At 39.3% G+C, this 6,944-nt stretch overlaps 1 long non-coding RNA gene across 1 annotated transcript in view; it reads left to right on the top strand.

The window, feature by feature from the left end:
* Nucleotides 1-1,473, top strand: part of LOC123506461 — a 2,111-nt gene extending 638 nt beyond the window's left edge. The window contains exon 2 of the long non-coding RNA XR_006675433.1: nucleotides 1,146-1,473. This is a non-coding gene — a long non-coding RNA (uncharacterized LOC123506461). The remainder of the gene's footprint in view (nucleotides 1-1,145) is intronic.
* Nucleotides 1,474-6,944: the final 5,471 nt, after the last annotated feature.

The following is a 6,944-nucleotide window of genomic DNA, read 5'->3' as shown; positions in this document are numbered from 1 at the left end:
ATATAGAGGAAACATAAACCAAAGCTATTCTTTCTTGATTTGACCACAATTTAAGGAAAAGATCGACGTTTCTCAGAATTAGTTGTGGCTCAGACTAAATAAATCAGACGGATATCCTAATGTTCATTACCAGAGGGAGCAGAAGCATTTAGCCAATACAAATGTCAAATAACAATCAATATAAATCTCCCAAAGTTTGCAGTTAAAAGAAAAAAAAAAAACATGGACGAGACACAATACCCGAGACAATCTTAAATAAGGAGCAATATAGTAAGTGTTAAAAAGGCATTAGATTCACGATTCTCTTTAGTGATGAGCCCGATCAAGTAACCCAAAAGAAAATACCTTTGTCTTATGAGCACGAAGACTAGAAAGTGACAGGTGGATCACACAATTAGTGAGTGTTTATGGAGTGTCAGTAATAATTCGAGTGGAATATACCTTCACGTTTCCCTTTTCTACCTTTTTCTTCTTCTAATTATTTTTTTTTCTCGACTTAATCCTTGGTGTAGTCGGCCGTTTTTGTGTATTGTCGCTAATAACTTCTATCTAGTACATTCTCTTCCTTTCTTCTCTAAGATTAGCACAACTCTTTCAGCGATACTCATTAACCATCACATCTTTCTCATTCTTATCCTCTCTTGTTAATGCAACTTCCACTCAAACACGTATCATCATTAAGTATCACAGAATTCTCACTCCTATTCTTTTCTGCTGTTTTCCTCACAACAACCTCTCAGTCGCGGATCATCATTAACCATCGCGGCACTCTCACCCTATCATATCCTGCTATTTCTTCTGACTACAACCTCTTATTCTCGTGTCGTCATTAACCATCGCAGCATGAGGTTCGTATTCTCAAACTTCTCTGTGCTTCACCTCCACTATTTCAAAAGACTTTATTCAAATGTATACAAGTTTTTTTAAGGTGTTCTTTTGGTTCTAGAGGCAGAGTGACGTGATTTGTATATTCTTAACTGGAGGAACACTCTTGAAAACCACACTAATCATCCTTGTGGCCTTGGAAAATAGTCGTCATGAGAGAGCAGAACGTTTCTGAATACAGGCCTCTCACTCCTGTCCTCTTCTGCAGTTCTCCTCACTACAGCTTCCTCTCATTCACGAATTGTCACACGTCCCGACAGATGGCACGTTTGTACTGCATTCTGGTGGCGGTGCTGGTGGTGGTGTTGCAGCTGTACATGGTGGCTGGCCATCCGTGGGGCAAAGGCCACGGCAGCGGCGCTGTCATCACGAAGCTGTACCACGTGGGCGATACCTCCAGCTATGAGCGTGATGACAGCTACGAAAGACATGGTTACGGCGGAGGCTTCAAGCACCACGTCGTGCACTGGTAATGGCGCCCTGTGACCTCTTCTGGCAGTGATCCCCCCCGGACGCGGACCATGGACACCAACACTACCACGATCGAAATTAATTGCTTCGCTTCAGAATAAAGAATATGGCAAACAGTGAATTGGTTTAATCTTTCACCAACTTAAATTTTTCCACCTATAATAATTCAACATTTTTACTATTGGTTTTTCTCATAAACATTCGTACAAGACACTTACTTTTTGCACTGTAACGTCTCAGATAATTCCGTAGATTAGAAAAAAAAATTCCTACTTACTCTTCTTCTTCAGTGCATGCCTACATTCTTTTATAGAGCTCTTAACCCCTTCAATACTAGGACATATTTTTACCTTGAGTTTTGTGTATGATTAGACCATTTTATTGACATTAGGAAGGTCTATTGAGATCAGAAGATTAATGGATACAGTCTTCACTATTCTAATCCCCTACATGAGTTTCTGAAGCTGTACAAAATCACTAAATAGCAACCAGAATGTATATAAAAATACGTCATGGTACTGAACGGGTTTATGGTAGCACAAGGTAACAACAGGTGAGAAAAGGTAACGTCCGTATCAAACATTAGACAAAATGAACTGACTGATTTAGTGACGCTGCAGCAAGATGGTAAGTGATGATGGCAAGATGGTGACAGTGAGGAACAACGAGAAGGGGAAAGAGAGCATGGAAGGGCTTCAGACACCAACGATCCTCAAGCAACTCAGAAAATACAATAAATAAGTCTTTGTAGTTAAAAAAAAAAAAAATCCTACTCCCTCCCTTCTTCTTCAGTCCACGCCTACATTTATTTAAAGCGCTCTTAATGGTACACCACAAGATACCAACACCAGAGGAGAACGTGAGAAAAGGTAACGTCTATATGAAACTTTAGACAGAATGAACTGACTGATTTAGTGATGCCGCAGCGAGATGATAAGTGATGGTGACAAGATGGTGACAGTGACGATCAAAAAGGAAAGGAAAGAGAGCAAGAAAGTTCCATATAACAAAGATCAGCAATGCGGTTCACAAAATATAAGATGAATAAAAAAATCAATATATCACAAGAAATATCTACTAAAACTTATACAGTCCAACACTACCCAAGGGAAAAGAAAAAAAAAAAGAACGGAAAGCTTCACACAACGACTCAATGCAGCTCAGAAAATACAGCAAATGAGTAAACAAAAAATAACTACTAAAACTAATAAATTTCAACAGTAACCAAGGGAAAAGAAAAAAGAAAAAAAAAAAAAAACGAAGAGCTTCACACACCAGCGATCCTCAATGCAGTTCAGAAAATACAATAAGTGAACAAACAAATACATAACAAGAATTAACTAATGCGTTCCAATACTAACCAAGGGAAAAAAAATGAAAACGAAGAGCTTCACACACCAACACAATGCAGTTCAGAAAATACAACAAATAAGTAAAAAAAATATATAGCAAAAACAAACTTGTACATTCCAATACTAACCAAGCCACTCTAATACTTTCATGAGTTTAGATAGGACAAGACAAATTCCTTCCACTCTTATTGCGAATGCGAATGAATGGGGGATAATAAGGTTGGGTTAAAGAAGAGTTCTTAGAGAGGGGATGTAGGTTGAATGAAAGTGAAATAAAGTTTGAGAGTAAAAGATGACGGGCTTGCTGTTCTTTTTTTTCCCACTCTTATTTCTCTTCCTTCTCAGTTCATTCTTGAAGGTTTCCCCAAATTCATCACAAGAAGACAGTGATGCAGGTGGTGTTCATGTGGTCAAGGCCCCGGCGAACCAGTGCTGAGGTAAAAGTTGTATGAAAAATAAGTAAATTTCTTTCATTTTGGTTAATTTCTCCTTTTGTTTTGGTTAATCCTTATGGTTCTTTTTTGTGCACTGGCATCTTCAAGGTTTTTATCTGCCCCCCCCCCTCCCTCTCTCTCTCTCTGAATAACAAAGTTTCTATTTAATGAACAGAAAAAACACTCCTGATGCCTCTGCTAATCACTTCTATGATTAAGTCAGTGCTGCATTTCATTTATCACACCGATAAGAAAAGTAATGTCATTGATTATGAACAATACAAAATAGACTAGGAACCCATTCCATTGATCTTTCTCTATTCAATATCATTCAAAGAAAATTATTATGGTAAACTCAAATATTCTCTAATTGTAAATTTTGATCAGTTTTTAACATTTTTTTTTTTATGCACGAGAGGCAATGAACCAATGATACATAGATAGAAGATAGATAGATAGATAAATTATTAAACAAATAAGTAAATAAATAAATAAATTAATTAATTAATCAATTAATTAATATATATATATATATATATATATATATATATATATATATATATATATATATATATATATATATATATATATATATATATATATATATATATATATATATATATATATATATATATATATATATATATAGAGAGAGAGAGAGAGAGAGAGAGAGAGAGAGTCCTTTTTCTTCTTACGTTCCAAAACACAAGGGACTTCAAGGTATTAGAGAGTTTAAGCCACCGCAGCCTTTCTAGCCCCGAAACCCAGGCCGCATGCCCCCATTGCCCCGCCCCGTGGCCCTCAAAGACTTGGTAAGGAAAGGCCCTTGCTACTGCCGGACTGGTAGTTATCTGGAGGCACGAGGTTATCACCGAGGAGATGTACACTGACCTGATGCATCGCAGTCTTCTCTTTCAGGCGAGACAGAATGCTGATGTAGGACGCCATATGCGGCAACACCTACGCATGACTGAGTTTTTGCCTGTGGCGTAGCGGCAGGAGCTGCTGAAGAATGTAAACATCAGCACTACTTGACCCTTCTTCTGCACAACGAATTTACTGCTCTTTTCTTGTAGACAAGCAGGGTGATGGATACAGCCTTCAGCTACCTGCTGCAGGATATCGTCGCCAGAGGAGCAGAGTGTCTCAAGACAGCCAGACTGTGGCAGCATTCCTACTTTGCCTTGATGCTTGGCAACACAGCGGCAACAATTAAGATTAGAATGGTAACGCAGCACACGCTGCCTATGTCACCAGGCATCATGTGCACTATGTCCGGCTCTGGATTACTTCTGCCCCTCTCTGGCAGGTCAGAATCATCTTTTCTTATATAAGAGGAAAACTGACCAAGAGTAGCAAATAAAAAAAAAAAAAGGGTCTACTTAATTCCCAGTCCCCTTGCAATACAGAGTCAGCCAAAAGAAAGGGAAAAAGGTCTTGAAACCTTCCTCTTAAAAGAAGTCATAGGAAGTTGGAAATACAGACACATACAGGAAGTTCCAGTTTACAAGAGAAAGGTATGAATGATTGAGAGTACTGGTTAACTCTTGCATTAGAGTTGGGAAGAAAAGGAATGAAAAAAGAAGAAAGCCTTGTGCAGCGAAGCCGCAGGAGGGGAGGCATGCAATTAGCAAGATCAGTAGAGCAGTTAGCATGAAAATTGCGGTAGAAGATAGATAAAAGAAGCAACATTCTGGCGGTGACAAAGAGGCTGAAGACAGTCAGTCAGAGGAGGGGAGTTAATGAGACGAAAAGCTTTTGATTCCACCCTATCTAATAAAACTGTGTGAGTGGAACACATCCCCCCTCCCCCAAACATGAGAAAAGTACTCCATACAAGGACCAATAAGGCCCTTGTGGAAAGGTACCAGTTGGACGGACAAGAAAAACTAGCGAAGACGCTTAGAACGCCTAACTTCATAGGACCTATTTTAGCAAGAGATGAGATGAGAAGTTTCCAGTTTAGATTATGAGTAAAGGACAGATCAAGGATATTCAGTGTAGAAGAGGGAGACAGCTGAGTGTCATTGAAGAAAAGGGGATAGTTGTCTGGAATGTTGTGCTGAGTTGATAGATGGAATAATTGAGTTTTTGAGGCATTGAACATTACTAAGTTTTCTCTGGCCAATCAAAAATCATAGAATGATCAGAAGTCAGGCGTTCTGTGGCGTCCTTGCGAGATCTGTTGACTTCCTGAAGGGTTGGTCGTCTCTGAAAAGACGTGGAAAGTTGTAGAGTGGTATCGTCAGCGTAGGAGTGGATAGGGCAAGAAGTTTGGTTAAGAAGACCATTAATGAATAATTGGAAGAGAGTGAGTGACAGGACAGAACTCTGAGGAATACCACTGTTAATAGATTTAGGAGAAGAGCAGGGGCCGTCTACCATAGCTGCAATTGGACGACCGGAAAGGAAACTTGAGAGAAAGTTGCAGAGAGAAGGATAGAAACCGTAGGAGGGAAATTTGGAAATCAAAGCTTTTGATTTGTCTAACGCAATAGCAAAAGTTTCACCAAAATTCCTAAAAAAGGATGACCAAGACAATAAGGAAAGCCAGAAGATAACCAGTAGAGCGGCCTTGACAGATGCCATACTAGCGATCATTATGAAGTGACAGATGTTTGAGTATCTTCCTATTGAAGATAGATTAAAAAAAAAAAAATTCAGATAAGCAAGAGATTAAAGCTATAGAACAGTAGTTTGAGGAATTAGAGCGGTCATCCATTTTGGAATAGGCTGAATGTAAACAAACTTTCAGCAATAAGGAAAGGTAGAAATCGATAAACAGAGTTGAAAGAGTTTGGCCAGGCAAGGTGCTAACACGGAAGCACAGTTTTTGAGAACAACAGGAGGGACCCCATCAGGTCCATAAGCCTTCCGAGGGTTTAGGCCAACGAGGGCATGGAAAACATCATTACGAAGAACTTTAATTGAAGGTATAAAATAGTCAGAGGGAGGAGGAGAGGGAGGGACAAGCCCAGAATCATCCAAAATGGAGTTGTTAACAAAGGCTTGAGAGAATGAAATAAAAGAGGGAAAGATGAAGAAGTAGAGTTAATAGAGATGTTTTAGGTCAGACGCCAGAAGTGTTGGCAGGACTTGGAGTTTGAAGGATTTTGACATTTTCCATTTATGAAGAAGTGTTTAGCAAGTTAAAGAACAGATTTGGCATGATTCCGGACAGAAATATTAAGTACATGAAATTAAGCTGATGGAAGGCTGAAGTACCTTTTGTATGCAATATCTCTATCATGTATAGCACGAGAACTGGCTGTGGTAAACCAAGCTTTGTTAGACTTAGGTTGAGAAAAAAGAATGAGGAATGTACACCTCCATGCCAGACACTATTGCCTCTGTTATGCGTTCTGTACACATAGATGGGGCTTTGACACGGAAAGAATCATTACAGGGATAATCGGAGGAATACCTCCTCAGGGTCTCCCAAATGACAGAAGCAAAATACTAGAGGCATCTCCGATTCAGCGGATCCTGAAGAGAGATTGGAGAAATAGGACAAGATACAGAAATGGGATTCTGATCAGGAGCCCAACAGAGAAGACAGGGTTACAACATAGACAGAAGGATTACAGGTAAGGAAAAGGTCAAGAATCTACACCTCATATTAGTGGTAGGAGCAGCTCTCAACAGGGAAAATGGTGGCCATGGAGCCTCAATGTGAGCTAAATCCTTCTCCTATTAAGGCTGGGTACCCTTGTCCAGTAATTTCATCGATGCCGGTTGCCTTAATTTCTTCTATTCAACACATTTTCCTTCCAAGGAATGAATATACAAAGAAAACAAAGAA

Source organism: Portunus trituberculatus, chromosome 20, assembly GCF_017591435.1.
Source record: "Portunus trituberculatus isolate SZX2019 chromosome 20, ASM1759143v1, whole genome shotgun sequence".
NCBI lineage: Eukaryota > Metazoa > Arthropoda > Malacostraca > Decapoda > Portunidae > Portunus > Portunus trituberculatus.
Note: the sequence above shows the minus strand (reverse complement) of the source record. Positions and strands in the feature narration are given on the sequence as shown.